This window comes from Hyla sarda, chromosome 3, assembly GCF_029499605.1.
Source record: "Hyla sarda isolate aHylSar1 chromosome 3, aHylSar1.hap1, whole genome shotgun sequence".
Taxonomy (NCBI): Eukaryota; Metazoa; Chordata; class Amphibia; order Anura; family Hylidae; genus Hyla; species Hyla sarda.
Window position 1 is genome coordinate 23797376 of NC_079191.1, and position 20957 is coordinate 23818332.

Below are 20957 nucleotides of genomic sequence, written 5' to 3' on the forward strand. Positions count from 1 at the left end.
GGCAGCGGCAGTGGTAGGACACAGGAGGACCCCGGGACAGGCAGGGGGAGAGAAGCGGGTGGCGGCGGCGGTCTCTGCATCTGCAGCGGCGCCCGGGGGGGGGGGGCTAAATAGCCGATAGCTTATACCGGAATATCGGTATAAGTTATCGGCTATCGGCCTTAACCTCCAAAGATCATCAGTATCAGCCCTAAAAAATCGATATCGGCCTGCTATACCCCGTGGCAACCCTGTTTCGGCAGGTTGCCAAACCGGTTTTACTGGTTCCTTGGTGACAACCTGGTTAACGCCTAGTTGTCCACTAGGAGCACTTTCGGTCCCTGAGTAGCTTCGGCGAAAGGGGACATTTTACCTGGAACCTTGCAGGTACCTTTTGGTCCGGAGGCGAAGGGTTTGGTTTGTTGGGGGGCCTCTCTCCTTTCGGAGAAGGGCTTGTGATAGACCGCATCCTCGTGCACATTTTTTTTTGTGTGAACTCTTGCACTTTTTACTTGCACTCGGGTGATTTGAGAGCACGTACCTCGGCTTTCAAGAAAAAAAAAAAATCTGAGAAAACTTGAGATCCTTTTCAGAATGTTGGAATTCGACAAAGTGGACACTGGAAGATCTAATCTCCTTTTCCTGATGGTTGCATCTATGCTGGTTGAATCGGGTTTTGATTTCACCCGTTTTCTCACCAACATAGATAGTTAGATACACTTACAGGGGCATTGCAGGACATTCACCACAAAATTTGAGTTACAGTTGAGATAATTTTGTATTTTTTGCTCCTTTGCTGTATGTGGGTGGACAAAAGTCGGACCTATCATCTGGGGACAATTTATACAATTCAAACAAGGGTATGACCCCCTTTTTTTTAATCATTAGATACGGAGATCGCAGAGGTTTGTGGGTCTTTTATAAGACATAATGGGCGGTGTCTGGAATTCTGGTATATTCGGATAGTTAAGTCGCAGAATATCCCAGTGTTTATTAATAACTTTGGCTATAGAGCCCGATTGATCATTGTATTGTGAAACAAATGTTATTCTCTGGGTTGTTTTCCCTTGTGTTGATTTCTTCCCAAAATTATCAAGCAATTTCTTGGGATCCATATTGTGGGCTCGGGCTTTACACTCAAGGACAAGAGACCTGGGGTATCCACGTTCAACAAAGTTGGATACCATCCTGTCTAGATTCAACCATTGCATCATTGCGGATGATTCATTTTGCCCAAATCTTTTTAGATAGATATGTGGTAGCCCTTGGGGGGGTGTATGGTAGGGATGGTATGAGGTTGGTATATGAGGGGTTAATATTAACCCAGTCACTCGTGACACCAGGGTGAGGACTGGTATGCTGAATCTATGTTCCGGCCTATCGCCTCCCTTCCCAGAAGCGATAGGTGCAATGAAATGACTGAAGGTCCACAAGCAGATTTAACTTGAATAACTTTACTGCAATGCTGGCAATATCCAATGCGTAGTAACAGTCTCATATAACAGTTCTTAGGTTGCTTAGCGACTGGTAGAAGTTGCGGACCTTGCATGAAACTTATAATCTCTGAATTTAGGGAATGATGTGCAGATCTATCCGGATTTAGGGGAAATATTGGGTCCGGTGATACTGCAGAGTGCTTAGGGGATGATACACTCTATAATTTAGATCATTCAGCCGTTGCCGCAAGGCTCAGGCCTAACTAACTGCGACCACTGAGATATAGGTCTTCTCTCATCAAGAGCCAGGAGAGAGAGAGCGATAAGATGGCCGCCGCTCCCTTATATGGGCGGGGGCGGGGCGATTTTGATTGGTCAGAACGTCTGTCACTCACTTTACATGGTATCATGGGATTGCTTACATCACAGGATCTATATACATTGCAAAACCCAAAAATGAGGCTAGAGATACCAAAGTGAGGCCTGGAACGCATCCAGAATGAGGCTTGGAACGCATCACATGACCCAAAGGCCCTGCGACACCATGGAAACAAGTAATTAACCATTTATTTACATTTATACTATACTATATATATTATCTATGCATAAATTACTAATTATACGTTAAGATAGAGGCGACTAGGGGTAGACTAGATTACAGGGATCCCTACGTCCTAGGGACTCTGGCTATGGGGACCCCTAAATAGATAAGTACCGTACGAAATGCGGTACTGGGACACCACAGATAGATATGAGATAGATAGATATGAGATAGATACAGTCATGGCCATAAATGTTGGCACCCCTGAAATTTTTCAAGAAAATGAAGTATTTCTCACAGAAAAGTATTGCAGTAACACATGTTTTGCTATACACATGTTTATTCCCTTTGTGTGTATTGGAACTAAACCCAAAAAGGAGGAAAAAAAAAATCTAATTGGACAAAATGTCACCAAACTCCAAAAATGGGTTGGACAAAATTATTGGCACCCTTTCAAAATTGTGGAAAAATAAGATTGTTTCAAGCATGTGATTCTGCTTTAAACTCACCTGGGGCAAGTAACAGATGTGGGCAATATAAAAATCACACCTGAAAGTAGATAAAAAGGAGAGAAGTTCACTTAGTCTTTGCATTGTGTGTGTGTGTGCCGCACTAAGCATGGACAACAGAAAGCGGAGAAGAGAACTTTCTGAGGACTTGAGAACCAACATTGTGGAAAAATGTCAACAATCTCAAGGTTACAAGTCCATCTCCAGAGATCTAGATTTGCCTTTGTCCACAGTGCTCAACATGGCACTGTAGGTAATCTCCCTGGGCGTGGACAGAAGAGAAAAACTGATGAAAAGGTGTCAACGCAGGATAGTCCGGATGGTGGATAAGCAGCCCCAAACAATTTCCAAAGATATTCAAGCTGTCCTGCAGGCTCAGGAAGCATCAGTGTCAGCGCAAACTATCCGTCCACATTTATATGAAATGAAACGCTATGGAGGAGACCCAGGAGGACCCCACTATGGAGGAGACCCAGGAGGACCCCACTATGGAGGAGACCCAAGAGGACCCCACTATGGAGGAGACCCAGGAGGACCCCACTGCTGACAATGAGACATAAAAAAGCAAGCCTGCCTTTTGCCAAAATAAACTTGAGTAAGCCAAAATCCTTCTGGGAAAATGTCTTGTGGACAGATGAGACCAAGATAGAGCTTTTTGGTAAAGCCCATCATTCTACTGTTTACCGAAAACGGAATGAGACCTACAAAGAAAAGAACACAGTACCTACAGTGAGATATGGTGGAGGGTCAATGATGTTTTGGGGTTGTTTTTCTGCCTCTGGCACTGGGGGCCTTGAATGTGTACAAGACATCATGAAATCTGAGGATTACCAACAGATTTTGGGTTGCACTGTACAGCTCAGTGTCAGAAAGCTGGGTTTGCGTCCGAGATCTTGGGTCTTCCAGCAGGACAATGACCCCAAACATACGTCAAAAAGCCCCCAGAAATGGATGGCAACAAAGCGCTGGAGAGTTCTGAAGTGGCAGCAATGAGTCCAGATCTAAATCCCATTGAACACCTGTGGAGTGATCCTAAAATTGCTGTTGGGAAAAGCCGCCTTCCAATAAGAGACCGGGAGCAGTTTGTAAAGGAAGAGTGGTCCAACATTCCGGCTGAGAGGTGTAAGAAGCTTATTGATGGTTATAGGAAGAGTGGTCCAACATTCCGGCTGAGAGGTGTAAGAAGCTTATTGATGGCTATAGGAAGACACTGATTTCTGTTATTTTTTTTCCAAAGGGTGTGCAACCAAATATTAAGTTAAGGGTGCCAATAATTTTGTCCAGACCATTTTTGGAGTTTGGTGACATTATGTCCAATTTGCTTTTTTTCCTCCTCTTTTGGTTTTGATCCAATACACTCAAAGGGAATAAACATGTGTATAGCAAAACATGTGTTACTGCAATCCTTTTCTGTGAGAAATACTTCATTTTCCTGAAACATTTCAGAGGTGCCAACATTTACGGCCATGACTGTAGATAGATAGATAGATAGATAGATAGGAGATAGATAGATATGAGATAGATAGATAGATAGATAGATAGGAGATAGATAGATATGAGATAGATAGATAGATATGAGATAGATAGATAGATATGAGATAGATAGATAGATATGAGATAGATAGATAGATATGAAATAGATATGAGATAGATAGATATCAGATAGATAGATATATAAGATAGATATGAGATAGATAGATAGATAGATAGATAGATAGATAGATATGAGATAGATAGATAGAGAACATGCAGGCAGCCCACCACGACTAGAATCCAAATAAGGGGAGTTTATTCCATGATGTGAGAGACTACATTGCTCCAGCTTCATGCTGGCTTTCTGAAGTGTGAGGCTGGAGCAATGTAGTCTCTCACATCATGGAATAAACTCCCCTTATTTGGATTCTAGTCGTGTTGTGCTGCCTGCATGTTCTCTATGGATTGAAGAACCAGCGGGCCGAGGTTCAAAACACGTGTTCACCCCTATTCTCTTTTTTCACCCTTTTTTTGGATGTGCTGTTTCTATGGAATAGATGGATAGATAGATATGAGATGATAGATAGATAGATAGATAGATAGATATGAGACAGATAGATAGATATGAGATAGATAGATATGAGACAGATAGATAGATAGATATGAGATAGATATGAGATAGATAGAGATAGATATGAGATAGATATGAGATAGATACATAGATATGAGATTGATAGATATATAGATATATATGAGATAGATAGATATGAGATAGATATGAGAGATAGATATGAGATGATAGATAGATATGAGATGATAGATAGATATGAGATAGATAGATATGAGATAGATAGATAGATATATAGATATACATAAGATAGATATAGATAGATAGGAGATAGATAGATTATAGATATCATATAGATATATATATGAGATAGATAGATATGAGATAGATATGAGATAAATAGATATATAGATATACATAAGATACATATAGATAGATAGATAGGAGATAGCTAGATAGATAGATATGAGATAGATAGATATGAAATAGATACATATGAGATAGATAGATATGAGATAAATAGATATATAGATATACATAAGATAGATAGATAGATAGGAGATAGATTATAGATATCATATAGATAGATATGAGATAGATAGATATGAAATAGATATGAGAGAAAGATATGAGATGATAGATAGATAAATATGAGATAGATAGATAGATATGAGATAGATAAATAGATATGAGATAGATAGATATGAGATAGATAGATATGAGATAGATAGATAGATAGATAGATATACATAAGATAGATAGATAGATAGATAGATAGATAGAGTGGGGATCAAAAGTTTGGGCACCCCAGGTAAAAATTAATGTGCATAAAGAAGCCAAGGAAAGATGGAAAAATCTCCAAAAGGCATCAAATTAGAGATTAGACATTCTTATAATATGTCAACAAAAGATACATTTTATTTCCATCATTTACACTTTCAAAATAACAGAAAACAAAAAAATGGCGTCTGCAAAAGTTTGGGCACCCTGCAGAGTTAATATCTTGTACTGCCCCCTTTGGCAAGTATCACAGCTTGTAAACGCTTTTTGTTTCCAGCCAAGAGTCTTTCAATTCTTGTTTGAGGTGTCTGCTAGATCTTTCTGGAGGGATTTTGCAGTCAAACATGGGATTTGAATTGTTTTTCTCACAATCCTGCGAGCTGTTCTGTCTGATATTTTTCTTGGTCTTCCAGATCTTGCTTTAACTTCCACTGTTCCTGATGACTGCCATTTCTTAATTACATTCCGAACAGAGGATATTGACTTCTGAGAACGTTTTGCTATCTTCTTATAGCCTTCTCCAGCTTTGTGAGCGTCAACTATTTTCAGTTTCAGATTTCTAGACAACTGCTTAGAAGAACCCATGGTGCTGATTGTTGGGGCAAGGTCAGATGAGTCTGGGCATTTAGAACCTTTGAGATTGACATCACCCGGTCTTCCCAGATGATGATTGAGAACAATCCATGACACTGGCAGGTCTCAGCTTTGCCCAAAGGGGGCAGTGCATGCTATAAATTCTGCAGGGTGCCCAAACTTTTGCAGACGCCATTTTTTTGTTTTCTGTTATTTTGAAAGTGTAAATGATGGAAATAAAATCTAACTTTTGTTGACATATTATAAGAATGTCTAATCTGTAATTTGATGCCTTTTGGAGATTTTTCCATCTTTCCTTGGCTTCTTTATGCACATTAATAAAAATATTTACCTGGGGTTCCCAAACTTTTGATCCCCACTGTACATATGAGATAGATAGATATGAGATAGATAGATTTGAGATAGATAGATAGATAGATATGAGATAGATAGATTTGAGATAGATAGATAGATATGAGATAGATAGATAGATATGAGATAGATATGAGATAGATAGATATGAGATAGATATGAGATAGATAGATATAAGATAGATAGATATAAGATAGATAGATATGAGATAGATAGATATGAGATAGATAGATATGAGATAGATAAATAGATATGAGATAGATAGATATGAGGTAGATAGATAGATAGATATGAGATAGATATGAGATACATAGATAGATAGATATGAGATAGATAGATAGATAGATAGATAGATATGAGATAGATAGATAGATAGATATGAGATAGATATGAGATAGATAGATAGATAGATATGAGATAGATATGAGATACATAGATAGATAGATATGAGATAGATAGATAGATAGATATGAGATAGATAGATAGATAGATATGAGATAGATATGAGATAGATGGATAGATATGAGATAGATAGATAGATATGAGATAGATATGAAATAGATAGATATGAGATAGATAGATATGAGATAGATATGAGATACATAGATAGATATGAGATAGATATGAGATACATAGATAGATAGATATGAGATAGATAGATAGATAGATATGAGATAGATAGATAGATAGATATGAGATAGATATGAGATAGATATGAGATAGATATGAGATACATAGATAGATATGAGATAGATAGATATATAGATAGATTTTTTGACCAATGTGTGCTGCTGCAATCCTCTTTTTTGTATACTCTGTATCTGCCATGGCAGTGATGCACCCGTGTATTAGGCTGTTGTGCCGGCTATTTTTCTTTTTGCTTGTATTTACTACACAGGGGGAATGGCCCCCTCTTTAGCTGTGCACCCCTCCCCCTTTCTCCCAGGTGAGGTTTTAAATTGTATATGGATCCAGCATGTCACCCAGTCAGAGGCTATATGCCCAGCAGAGGTGAGTTGGTATCTGAGTGTTAGGCTCAGAATGTGTGTTAGGGTCCCATCCTAAATGAGGCCACCTCCCCGTGGTGGATGGGGGACACGTTTTTGATCAAAAAAGTGCGCTAAGAGCCTCAATTTTTTGACCAATGTGTGCTGCTGCAATCCTCTTTTTTGTATACTAGATAGATAGGTAGATATGAGATAGATAGATATGAGATAGATAGATTTGAGATAGATAAATAGATAGATATATAGATAGATATGAGATAGATAGATAGATATGAGATAGATGGATAGGAGATAGATAGATATGAGATAGATAGATATGAGATAGATAAATAGATAGATATATAGATAGATATGAGATAGATAGATATGAGATAGATAGATAGATATGAGATAGATAGATATGAGATAGATAGATATGAGATAGATAGATATGAGATAGATAGATATGAGATAGATAAATAGATAGATATATAGATAGATATGAGATAGATAGATAGATATGAGATAGATAGATATGAGATAGATAGATATGAGATAGATAGATAGATATGAGATAGATAGATATGAGATAGATAGATATGAGATAGATAGATATGAGATAGATAGATATGAGATAGATAAATAGATAGATATATAGATAGATATGAGATAGATAGATATGAGATAGATAAATAGATAGATATATAGATAGATATGAGATAGATAGATATGAGATAGATAGATAGATATGAGATAGATAGATATGAGATAGATAGATATGAGATAGATAGATATGAGATAGATAGATATGAGATAGGTAGATATGAGATAGATAGATATGAGATAGATAGATATGAGATAGATAAATAGATAGATATATAGATAGATATGAGATAGATAGATAGATATGAGATAGATGGATAGGAGATAGATAGATATGAGATAGATAGATATGAGATAGATAAATAGATAGATATATAGATAGATATGAGATAGATAGATATGAGATAGATAGATAGATATGAGATAGATAGATATGAGATAGATAGATATGAGATAGATAGATATGAGATAGATAGATATGAGATAGATAAATAGATATGAGATAGATATGAGATAGATTGATAGATATGAGATAGATAAATAGATATGAGATAGATAGATAAATAGATATGAGATAGATAGATATGAGATAGATAGATAGATAGATAGATATGAGATAGATATGAGATAGATAGATATGAGATAGATGGATAGGAGATAGATAGATATGAGATAGATAGATATGAGATAGATAAATAGATAGATATATAGATAGATATGAGATAGATAGATATGAGATAGATAGATAGATATGAGATAGATAGATAGATATGAGATAGATAGATATGAGATAGATAGATATGAGATAGATATGAGATAGATAGATATGAGATAGATAAATAGATAGATATATAGATAGATATGAGATAGATAGATATGAGATAGATAGATAGATATGAGATAGATAGATAGATATGAGATAGATAGATAGATAGATATGAGATAGATATGAGATAGATAGATATGAGATAGATAAATAGATATGAGATAGATATGAGATAGATTGATAGATATGAGATAGATAAATAGATATGAGATAGATAGATAAATAGATATGAGATAGATAGATAGATATGAGATAGATAGATAGATATATAGATAGGTAGATATGATATAGATAGATTGATAGATATGAGATAGATAGATAGATAGATAGATAAGAGATCCATAGATATGAGATAGATAGATAGATAGATAAGAGATACATAGATATGAGATAGATGGATATGAGATAGATGGATATGAGATAGATAGATAGATATGAGATAGATAGATAGATATGAGATAGATAGGTAGATTAATAGATAGATAGGAGAAAGATAGATATGAGATAGATAGATATGAGATAGATGGATAGGAGATAGATGGATAGGAGATAGATAGATATGAGATAGATAGATAGATAGATATGAGATAGATAAATAGATAGATATATAGATACATATGAGATAGATAGATAGATAGATAGATAGATATGAGATAGATATGAGATAGATAAATAGATATGAGATAGATGGATGAGATAGATAGATACATATGAGATAGATAGATAGATAGATATGAGATAGATAGATATGAGATAGATAGATAGATAGATGAGAGATAGATAGATAGATAGATAAATAGATATGAGATAGATAGATAGATAGATAGATATGAGATAGATAGATAGATATGAGATAGATAGATATATAGATAGATAGGTAGATACAAGATAGATAGATATATAGATAGGTAGATATGATATAGATAGATAGATATGAGATAGATAGATAGATAGATATGAGATAGATAGATAGATAGATAGATAGATATGGTATAGATAGATATGAGAGAGATAGATAGATAAATAGATAGATATGAGATAGATAGATATGAGATAGATAGATAGATAGATAGATAGGTAGATATGAGATAGATAGATATATAGATAGATAGGTAGATATGAGATAGATAGATAGATAGATAGATAGATAGATAGATAGATAGGTAGATATGAGATAGATAGATATGAGATATTTATCAGGTTAGAAGCAATTTGCTCCACATATCCGGAGGCACTAAGGGTAGGGTAACAAGTAGTGTATACTCTGCTGTGGGTGGGGGTCTTCAGATGCCCTCAGGGCCCCGGTGTGCCTGCAGTGTGCACCCTCTCAGGGGGTGAGGTGTAGGGTGGTGACAGTGATGTCTCTGTGCGGACACTGACCCCTCCTCTCACCGGACCTGTATATCTGCCTCCTGGCTCCTTATGGGCACAGACTCGAAATGCCATAAAAACAAGTTCTTCCACCTTATTGAGGAGAACCGTGAGAGTGGTTGGTCGTGGTAGACGTCACAAGGAAGTACTGTCACTAAAATATGTAGTGAGGCTTCAGTCAGGTCCCATCCACTCTCCGCAGGGACTTACTGAGACTTACGGGTTCCTTCTTCTACAGACTTTATATGGATTATTCCTAAAAACCATGCACCTCCCTTCAGAGGAACTAGGGCAAGAACCACCAGAAGCCATCATATAACCTCAGAGGAGTGAGGTAAGTACGGTACATTGACTATATACTGCTGTATACTGTGCGGTGATGTAGCAGAGCTGGATATGTCAACTGACTTTAGTTTCCTAATTGTTCCTGTAGAGCAGTGGTCTCCAACCTGCGGACCTCCAGATGTTGCAAAACTACCACTCCCAGCATGCCCGGACAGCCGTTGGCTGTCCGGGCATGCTGGGAGTGGTAGTTTTGCAACATCTGGAGGTCCACAGGTTGAAGACCACTGAGAGGAACTAGGGCAAGAACCACCAGAACCCATCATGTAACCTCAGAGGAGTGAGGTAAGTATTGTACATTTACTATATACTGCTGTATACTGTGCGGTGATGTAGCAGAGCTGGATATGTCAACTGACTTTAGGTTCCTAATTGTTCCTGTAGAGCAGTGGTCTGTCCGGGCGTGCTGGGAGTTGTAGTTTTGCAACATCTGGAGGTCCACAGGTTGAAGATCACTGAGAGGAACTAGGGCAGAACCCATGTGATGTAGCAGAGCTGGATATGTCGCCTGACTTTAGGTTCGTAATTGTTCCTGCAGAGCAGTGGTCTCCAACCTGCGGACCTCCAGATGTTGCAAAACTACAACTCCCAGCATGCTGGGAGTTGTAGTTTTGCAACATCTGTAGGTCCGCAGGTTGAAGACCACTGAGAGGAACTAGGGCAAGAACCACCAGAACCCATGTGATGTAGCAGTGCTGGATATGTCGCCTGACTTTACGTCTGTGCAATGTGGTAACTCCCGTTCCGATGCCTAGATTTACCTGCAGCCCTTCAGAAAACCTCATACTGCTATGATAACATACTCAGCTCTGCTACATCTGCTCATACAGTTTATAGCGTCATCATTTAGTCAAGAAACTCTTCGTGGCAATATTCGCCGTGTCAGTCATTTATTACGTGTGATTCCAATGCACGACTCTGCTATAGTCCTATAGATGTAGCAGAGCCGGATTGGTCAGTGAAAGTTTCCAGACTGAATGCCTTTAGGCGGTGATAACGTAAAACAGCGCCATTCATAACAGGTGTTTTTTTTATTTTTTTATGACACATCATGGTGAATGACAATATCAACTCTGCTATATCTGTATGGATGTAGCAGAGCTGGCTTTGCCATTGGACTTTTTGAGACTTTGAGGTCCGTACTCCATGATGTGTTGTGGCAAAAAATAAAAAATAAAAACATGGTCCGCTCTGTCGTATTCACATGGATGTAGCAGAGCTGGATCAGTCTGTGTAGGTTTTGAGACCTAAAGCCTTTAGGCCGTGATAACTTAAATGGGTACTCCGGTGGAAAACCTTTTTTTTTTTTTTTAAAGGAACTGGTGCCAAAAAGTTACCCAGATTTGTAAATGACTTCAATGAAAAAAATCTTAATCCTTCCAGTACTTTTTAGCAGCTGTATGCTACAGAGAAAAATCTTTGCTTTTTGAATTTCTTTTTTGTCTTGTCCACAGTGCTCTCTGCTGACACCTGATGTGCGTATCAGGAACTGTCCAGAGCAGGAGAAAATCTCCATAGCAAACCTATGCTGCTCTGGACAGTTCCTGACACGGACAGAGGTGTCAGCAGAGAGCTAGTCAAGACAAAAAAGAAATACAAAAAGTAAAGAATTTCCTCTGTAGCGTACAGCTGCTAAAAAGTACTGGAAGGATTAAGATTTTTTAATAGAAGTCATCTACAAATCTGTTTAACTTTCTGGCACCAGTTCAATAAAAAAAAAAAAGTTTTCCACCGGAGTACCCCTTTAAAGTTTTCCACCAGAGTACCCACGCCAGCGCCGCATCACACAGGATCCTCTTCAGCATCTCTCGCACCCATCAGTATTTGAAGAGTTCTGTATACCTTTGGACCTGAGGAAGGCACTCTGTATGTGCCGAAACGCGTTGTCCTTTTTAGCAAATAAAATTACTTGTCCTGTGCTGGCCTTAGTCTCTCCGATTTATGACCTCTAAAAGCAGCGCCTCTTAAGACCGCTTTTGCCTTTTTTTGAGATATTCGTGTCGTACAACTGGCTCTTTCGCCAAGAGTCCAGTCCCGGTCAGAGTGCCGCAGCCTCCTATTACCTCTACCCACCAACTCTCACCTAGGTGTGGTGGAAGGACCCACATAGTCTTTACCTCTTACAAAGGGAGCGCCCCCTTTCTCTCGCTTTTTGTCTTTCATTTCTGACCTCACCAGGTTGTGTTTTTGAATTGCTGCGGCACATGACATACTCAGCTTTACTATGTACATAGCAGTGTAGCAGTGCTGAGTAATTCATTGAACTCTTTGGGATGTCGTGAACTCTGCGGTAACGTACCGGGTTCACCTATAACACATTGTGATTGCAGGATTTGTTTTGGCAGATATCATACTCAGTCCCACTTCATATAAAATATGCAGACATAGTAGAGCTGAGTTTGCCACTTAAAGGGGTACTCCGGTGAAAACCATTTTTCTTTTAAATCAACTGGTGGCAGAAAGTTAAACATATTTGTAAATCACTTCTATTAAAAAAATCTTAATCCTTCCTGTACTTATTAGCTGCTGAATACTACAGAGGAAATTCTTTTCTTTTTGGAATGCTCTCTGATGACATCACGCGCACAGTTCTCTCTGCTGACGTTAATATAATAATAATAACACTTTATTTATTGTTGTCCTTAGTGGGATTTGAACCCAAGTCCCCAGCACTGCAAGGCAGCAGTGCTAACCACTGAGCCACCATGCTGCCCTTAGCATACATCTGCTATGCATGGTTGCTAAAATGGACAGAGATGTCAGCAGAGAGCACTGTGCTCGTGATGTCATCAGTGTTCCAAAAAGAAAGGAATTTCCTCTGTAGCATTCAGCAGCTAATAAGTACTGGAAGGATTAAGATTTTTTAATAGAAGTAATTTACAAATATGTTTAACTTTCTGCCACCAGTTGATTTAAAAGAAAAAAAGGTTTTCACCGGAGTACCCCTTTAACTATTTGTGGGCTGTAAAAAAAATTGTGCATTGTGATGATTTGTTTTATAAATATGACTGCAATATCCTTGGATACCAAGTCGTGTTTTTTTCTTTAGACAGGCTACCGGATAGTACAGGGGTCTCCAAACAATGGACTTCCGGATGTTGCAAAACTACAACTCTCAGCATGCCCGGACAGCCGTTGGCTGTCCGGGCATGCTGGGAGTTTTAGTTTTGCAACATCTTTAGGTCCACAGTTTGGAGACCACTGTTCTAGTGTGGTTAACATCAGAATGAGAGACAGGGAGGCAGCACTATCTGTGCCTGCATCAGTTACATAGAGAGACAAGGAGAAAGTACTATCTGCACCTAAAAATCTACAGGGGGCAATAAGGAGGCAAACCTAACAAATTTAGAGTTAGATTTAGATTTATCTCCCAATTGCGGACACTCACGGTTGGGGGGGAATAAAAGTGTCCCCTATAGAGAGATGTAAAAAAAATAAAAAGGCTAAAAAAAATCTTTCTAAATGACCGGATACTGTACTGTACTCACTTCAGAGTGTACTTACCTATAAAACACAATAAAAAGCAATATTACAGTGGAATCTCCCAGTGCCCTTTAATCACCCCCTTATCACCCCCTGTACCATTTCATTCCCTCCTTTATCCCCCCCTGTGCCATTTTATTCTCCCTTTATCCCTCTGTGTCTACGGCTGTCCGGGCATGCTGGGAGTTGTAGGTTTGCAACAGCTGGAGGCACCCTGGTTGGGAAACACTGATATAGAGATACACTTGTTAAGGCAGCTATCCCCAACCTAAGACTCTCCAGTTGTTGTAAAACTACAACTCCCAGCATGTCCGCACTGTCAGGTTAGTTTGTGGTGTTATGGCGGGACCGATTTAACTGGGAACAGTGAATTCCCCCAGATCGGCTTTGTGGCAAGGAGGCGCAAAAAAAAAAAAAAAAAATTGCATGCAAAACGAGCGTGCAACTTTTTCTGTGCCAAATCACTGCAACCCCACCCCACCCCAAAAAAACAAACAAAAAAAACATCAACATTTTTTGATTAATTCCCCACATTATCTTCATCTTCAGTGTTTCCATGGAGAGACAGGGAGGCAGTGCTGTCTGTAGCTACAGTTCATCATTTATAAGGAGAGATAAAGGGGCAGAATTATCTACATCTTCAGTATCTACATGGAGAAACAAGGTGAAATGACAGACCTAGCTGTACTTACATCATTTACATGGAGAAACAGGGAGACGGTACTACCTGTGCCTACATCATTTGAAGGGACAGATAGGAAGGCAACATTCTGTTAAGCTACATCATTTACATGGCGAGACAGGGAATCAGCGCAGTTTGTGTTCTTCCCATTAAGGTGTTCACATAATTTACCGGAAAAAACAGGGAGGCGGTACTATCTGTCCATATATCGATTATAGGGAGAAACTGGCGCTAAGCATTATCTGTACCTCCATCATCTACAGGGAGAGACTGGGATGCAGTGCCACCTGTACCTACATCATCTACAAGGAAAGACAGTGAGACAGTACTATTTCTACCTTCATCATCTATAGGGAGAGACTGGGATGCAGTACTGCCTGCACCTACATTATCAAATGAGAGAGACAGGCAGTATTATCTGTACCTCCATCGTCTACAGGGAGAGACTGGGATGCAGTACCACCTGTATCTACATCATCTACAGGGAAAGACAGGGAGGCAGTACTATCTGTCCATACATCGATTACAGGGAGAGACTGGGGCTAAGCATTATCTGTACCTCCATCATCTACAGGGAGAGACTGGGATGCAGTGCCACCTGTACCTACATCATCTACAAGGAAAGACAGTGAGACAGTACTATTTCTACCTTCATCATCTATAGGGAGAGACTGGGATGCAGTACTGCCTGCACCTACATTATCAAATGAGAGAGACAGGCAGTATTATCTGTACCTCCATCGTCTACAGGGAGAGACTGGGATGCAGTACCACCTGTATCTACATCATCTACAGGGAAAGACAGGGAGGCAGTACTATCTGTCCATACATCGATTACAGGGAGAGACTGGGGCTAAGCATTATCTGTACCTCCATCATCTACAGGGAGAGACTGAGATGCAGTACCACCTGTACCTACATCATCCACAGGGAAAGACAGGGAGGCAGTACTATCTGTACCCACACCATCTATGCAGATAAAGACAGGAAGGCAGTACTTTGCCTAAAATGATGTAGGTACAGATAGTACTGCCTCCCTGTCTTTCCCTGAAGATGATGAAGGTACAGATAGTAGTGCCTCCCTGTCTTTCCCTGATGATGATGTAGGTACAGATAGTAATGCCTCCCTGTCTTTCCCTGATGATGATGTAGGTACAGATAGTAATGCCTCCCCGTCTTTCCCTGAAGATCATGAATAAACAGATAATACTGCCTCCCTGTCTTTTCCTGAAGATGATGTAGGTACAGATAGCACTGCCTCTTTGTCTTTCCCTGAAGATGATGTAGGTACAGATAGTACTGCCTCCCTGTCTGCAAATTATGTAATGCCGGCAATACTGTATCCCAGTCTCTCCCTGTAGATGATGTAGGTACAATCCTAACCTACATCATTTAAAGAGAGAGACAGGGGGGCAGTACTATCTGTACCTACATCATATATACAGGGAAAGAACAGGAGGCAGTACTATCTGTACCTACATGATTTACAGAGAGATGTAGGATGTAGGTAGGCAGTACTATCTGTACCTACATCATATACAGGGAAAGACAAGGAGGCAGTACTATCTGTACCTACATCATATACAGGGAAAGACAAGGAGGCAGTACTATCTGTACCTACATCATATACAGGGAAAGACAAGGAGGCAGTACTATCTGTACCTACATCATATACAGGGAAAGACAAGGAGGCAGTACTATCTGTACCTACATCATATACAGGGAAAGACAAGGAGGCAGTACTATCTCTGTCCACATCATGAAAAATTAAATAAATAAATAAATCATGAAACTAAGTACAACCTGTGCCTATATAAGTCCCATGTAGAGTCCACAGAGACGCACAATCTGGTCCAACGTACTGACTGTTTCCAGGTTAGAAGAGGTTTTTCTCGGCTGCACACGTACGTAACATGAGATCAGAAGCTTTAGGAGGATTGTCGCGGGTTGTAGAAGTTACATTGCACAATTCTCAGCAATACACTTCAGCCTCTCCTGTAAGTAAATCCATTAAGTAACTCTCAGGCCCTATAAGTAGCAGCTTTCCAAGAAAAGTCTCTCAAATCTGTTCCTCAAGAGCCTTGTGTAAGTCACACACTGAGCTTCTTTACCTGAGTATATGTTATACTGCCTGGAACAAAGCTATGGGGGGTCAAGGCTCCTGACCTGGGCAGAGGGGGTCAAGGCTCCTGACCTGGGCAGAGGGGGTCAAGGCTCCTGACCTGGGCAGAGGGGGTCAAGGCTCCTGACCCGGGCAGAGGGGGTCAAGGTTCCTGAACTGGGCAGAGGGGATCAAGGCTCCTGACCTGGGCAGAGGGGGTCAAGGCTCCTGACCTGGGCAGAGGGGGTCAAGGCTCCTGACCTGGACAGAGGGGGTCAAGGTTCCTGAACTGGGCAGAGGGGATCAAGGCTCCTGACCTGGGCAGAGGGGGTCAAGGCTCCTGACCTGGGCAGAGGGGGTCAAGGCTCCTGACCTGGACAGAGGGGGTCAAGGCTCCTGACCTGGGCAGAGGGGGTCAAGGCTCCTGGCCTGGGCAGAGGGGGTCAAGGCTCCTGACCTGGGCAAAGGGGGTCAAGGCTCCTGACCTGGGCAGAGGGGGGTCAAGGCTCCTGACCTGGGCAGAGGGGGTCAAGGCTCCTGACCTGGGCAGAGGGGGTCAAGGCTCCTGACCTGGACAAAGGGGGTCAAGGCTCCTGACCTGGGCAGAGGGGGTCAAGGCTCCTGGCCTGGGCAGAGGGGGTCAAGGCTCCTGACCTGGGCAAAGGGGGTCAAGGCTCCTGACCTGGGCAGAGGGGGGTCAAGGCTCCTGACCTGGGCAGAGGGGGTCAAGGCTCCTGACCTGGGCAGAGGGGGTCAAGGCTCCTGACCTGGGCAGGGGGGTCAAGGCTCCTGGCCTGGGCAGAGGGGGTCAAGGCTTCTGACCTGGGCAGGGGGGTCAAGGCTCCTGACCTGGGCAGAGGGGGTCAAGGCTCCTGACCTGGGCAGAGGGGGTCAAGGCTCCTGACCTGGGCAGAGGGGGTCAAGGCTCCTGACCTGGGCAGAGGGGGTCAAGGCTCCTGACCTGGGCAGAGGGGGTCAAGGCTCCTGGCCTGGGCAGAGGGGGGGGGGGTCAAGGCTCCTGACCTGGGCAGAGGGGGTCAAGGCTCCTGGCCTGGGCAGAGGGGGGGGGGGGGTCAAGGCTCCTGACCTGGGCAGAGGGGGTCAAGGCTCCTGACCTGGGCAGAGGGGGTCAAGACTCCTGACCTGGGCAGAGGGGGTCAAGGCTCCTGACCTGGGCAGAGGGGGTCAAGGCTCCTGACCTGGGCAGAGGGGGTAAAGGCTCCTGACCTGGGCAGAGGGGGTCAAGACTCCTGACCTGGGCAGAGGGGGTCAAGGCTCCTGACCTGGGCAGAGGGGGTAAAGGCTCCTGACCTGGGCAGAGGGGGTCAAGGCTCCTGACCTGGGCAGAGGGGGTCAAGGCTCCTGACCTGGGCAGAGGGGGTCAAGGCTCCTGACCTGGGCAGAGGGGGTAAAGGCTCCTGACCTGGGCAGAGGTTTTACCCTCTTTGGTGCATGAACATTGAGAGGTCTTTCTGGAGGACTTCAAGGGACCCCAATGGACACCTTGTAAGATGATATATATGCAGTTGTCTAGGGTGGTGATAACACCTGATCTCTGGAAGTTTCAGCAGTCAGACCCCCAGAATTAGGTCACTATTAGGGGGGGGGGGGGGTACTTAAAGAAATTAGTTGTCCTACTTGGGCACTTATGTTAGACCTAGTAACAGGTACATAGTAAACAGGTCAGACATCATCCATAACCATCCATCACAAACCTGTCAGTGTATGAACAGAATGACAGGGGGGGGCTACATTCTATAGTGGGGAGAGGACTAATGGGGTATTAGGCACCAGGAACCAGTTTTTGGACATTGCCTCAGGAGTTATCCGTCACTGTCTAGATAACTGGTAAAAAGTCACATATTTGTACATAAATCTACTGGTTTACTTCCAGTGCAAGAAAACATTGTGAGAGCTTTACCTGGTATATGAAATGTCATTGTTAGTAAATTCTCCTGAAATTATCTCATATCTATCTATCTCATATCTATCTATCTATCTATCTCATATCTATCTATCTCATATCTATCTATCTATCTATCTCATATCTAACTCATATCTATATCTATCTATCTCATATCTATCTATCTCATATCTATCTATCTCATATCTATCTATCTATCTATCTATCTATCTATCTCATATCTATCTATCTATCTCATATCTAACTCATATCTATATCTATCTATCTCATATCTATCTATCTCATATCTATCTATCTATCTATCTCATATCTATCTATCTATCTCATATCTAACTCATTTCTATATCTATCTATCTCATATCTATCTATCTATCTCATATCTATCTCATATCTATCTCATATCTATCTATCTATCTCATATCTATCTCATATCTATCTCATATCTATCTATCTATCTCATATCTATCTCATATCTATCTATCTATCTCATATCTATCTAATATCTATCTCATATCTATCTATCTATCTCATATCTATCTCATATCTATCTATCTATCTCATATCTATCTAATATCTATCTCATATCTATCTATCTCATATCTATCTCATATCTATATATCTATCTCATATCTATCTATCTAATATCTATCTCATATCTATCTATCTATCTCATATCTATCTAATATCTATCTCATATCTATCTATCTCATATCTATCTCATATCTATCTATCTATCTCATATCTATCTAATATCTATCTCATATCCATCTATCTATCTATCTCATATCTATCTCATATCTATATATCTATCTCATATCAATCTATCTCATATCTATCTAATATCTATCTCATATCTATCTATCTATCTATCTCATATCTATCTATCTATCTCATATCTATCTAATATCTATCTCATATCTATCTATCTATCTATCTCATATCTATCTCATATCTATCTATTTCATATCTATCTATCTATCTCATATCTATCTAAATATCTATCTATCTCATATCTATCTATCTATCTATATCTATCTCATATCTATCTATCTCATATCTATCTAATATCTATCTCATATCTATCTATCTATCTATCTATCTATCTCATATCTATCTCATATCTATCTATCTATCTATCTATCTATCTATCTCATATCTATCTCATATCTATCTCATATCTATCTATCTATCTATCTATCTATCTATCTATCTCATATCTATCTCATATCTATCTCATATCTATCTATCTATCTATCTATCTCATATCTATCTCATATCTATCTATATGTCTATCTATCTCATATCTATCTATATATCTATCTATCTCATATCTATCTATATATCTATATATCTCATATCTATCTATCTCATATCTATCTCATATCTATCTATCTATCTATCTATCTCATATATCTATCTCATATCTATCTATCTATCTTATCTATTTCTTGGATAAATGCAGCACAACAAACAATATATCTGGGCAACAGTGATTTTTTCCATAGTGTATAGAAGAAATACGATGTTTCAGTAGCCTCTCTCTACAATGATGATGATGGTAGTGAGAGGCTACAGAGACATTGGTCCAGATTTATCAAACTTGGTGAGAGAAAAACTGGAGGGATTTTCCCACAGCAACCAATCACAGCTCAGCTAGCAAGCTCTGGTAAAGCGAAAGCTGAGCTGTGATTGGTTGCTGTGGGAAAATCCCTCCAGTTTTTCTCTCACCAAGTTTGATAAATCTGGGCCATTGTATTTCTTCTATACACTATGGAATAAATCCCCGTTGCACGGATATATTGTTTGGTTTGCTGCATTTATCCAAGAAATATTACTTTGGATTGATTTACCACAATCCTATACCTGCGCCCGCTACTGATTGACCCCTCTTGATGTGCTGCTTCTACCTTAGTTATTTATCTATCTATCTATCTATCTGTTTGTCTGTCTATCTGTCTATCTATCTATCTATCTATCTATCTTTCTATCTATCTATCTAAAAGCCAAAGGGTAGGCAGCACAGCTGCAATGTAGATGCCAGCAGGAAACTGGGTACAAATGGAAGAACGCAGTCCCAGTCGCAGACCGTGCGCATAGATTCCAAGTAAAGCAATACTCCGGCAGCGCACCCGAGGTCATTCAGTGACACATAGCAGTGTTTCCTTGACCCATGTTCACAAACGCGACGTTTCGATGGTATCACACCGACTTTATCTAGCGTGGTGCACAAGTGATCAGAGCAGCAATTTATAAGGTGCAACATCAAGTGAACTCATTATCCAATACATAAGTTAATATACAAACGTGTATCAAATCCATCCATAATAAACTCTATATACAACGTAAAATGTCATTAATACATAGTGCATAAGAGTGTAGTAATATACATAGAACTGTGAACATAGCGA

At 40.2% G+C, this 20957-nt stretch overlaps 1 protein-coding gene across 3 annotated transcripts in view; it reads left to right on the forward strand.

The window, feature by feature from the left end:
- Positions 1-20957, forward strand: part of ADGRF5 (adhesion G protein-coupled receptor F5) — a 216851-nt gene that overhangs the window by 105607 nt on the left and 90287 nt on the right. Inside the window, exon 2 of one of the 3 annotated variants that reach the window (XM_056563878.1) lies at positions 10256-10351. The exons of 1 other annotated variant lie outside the window; for it this stretch is intronic. The gene's annotated coding sequence lies outside the window, so the exon portion shown is untranslated. Of the gene's footprint in view, positions 1-9928; positions 10352-20957 lie in introns of those variants that run through there. One more of the 3 variants, XM_056563879.1, reaches the window with a different exon arrangement.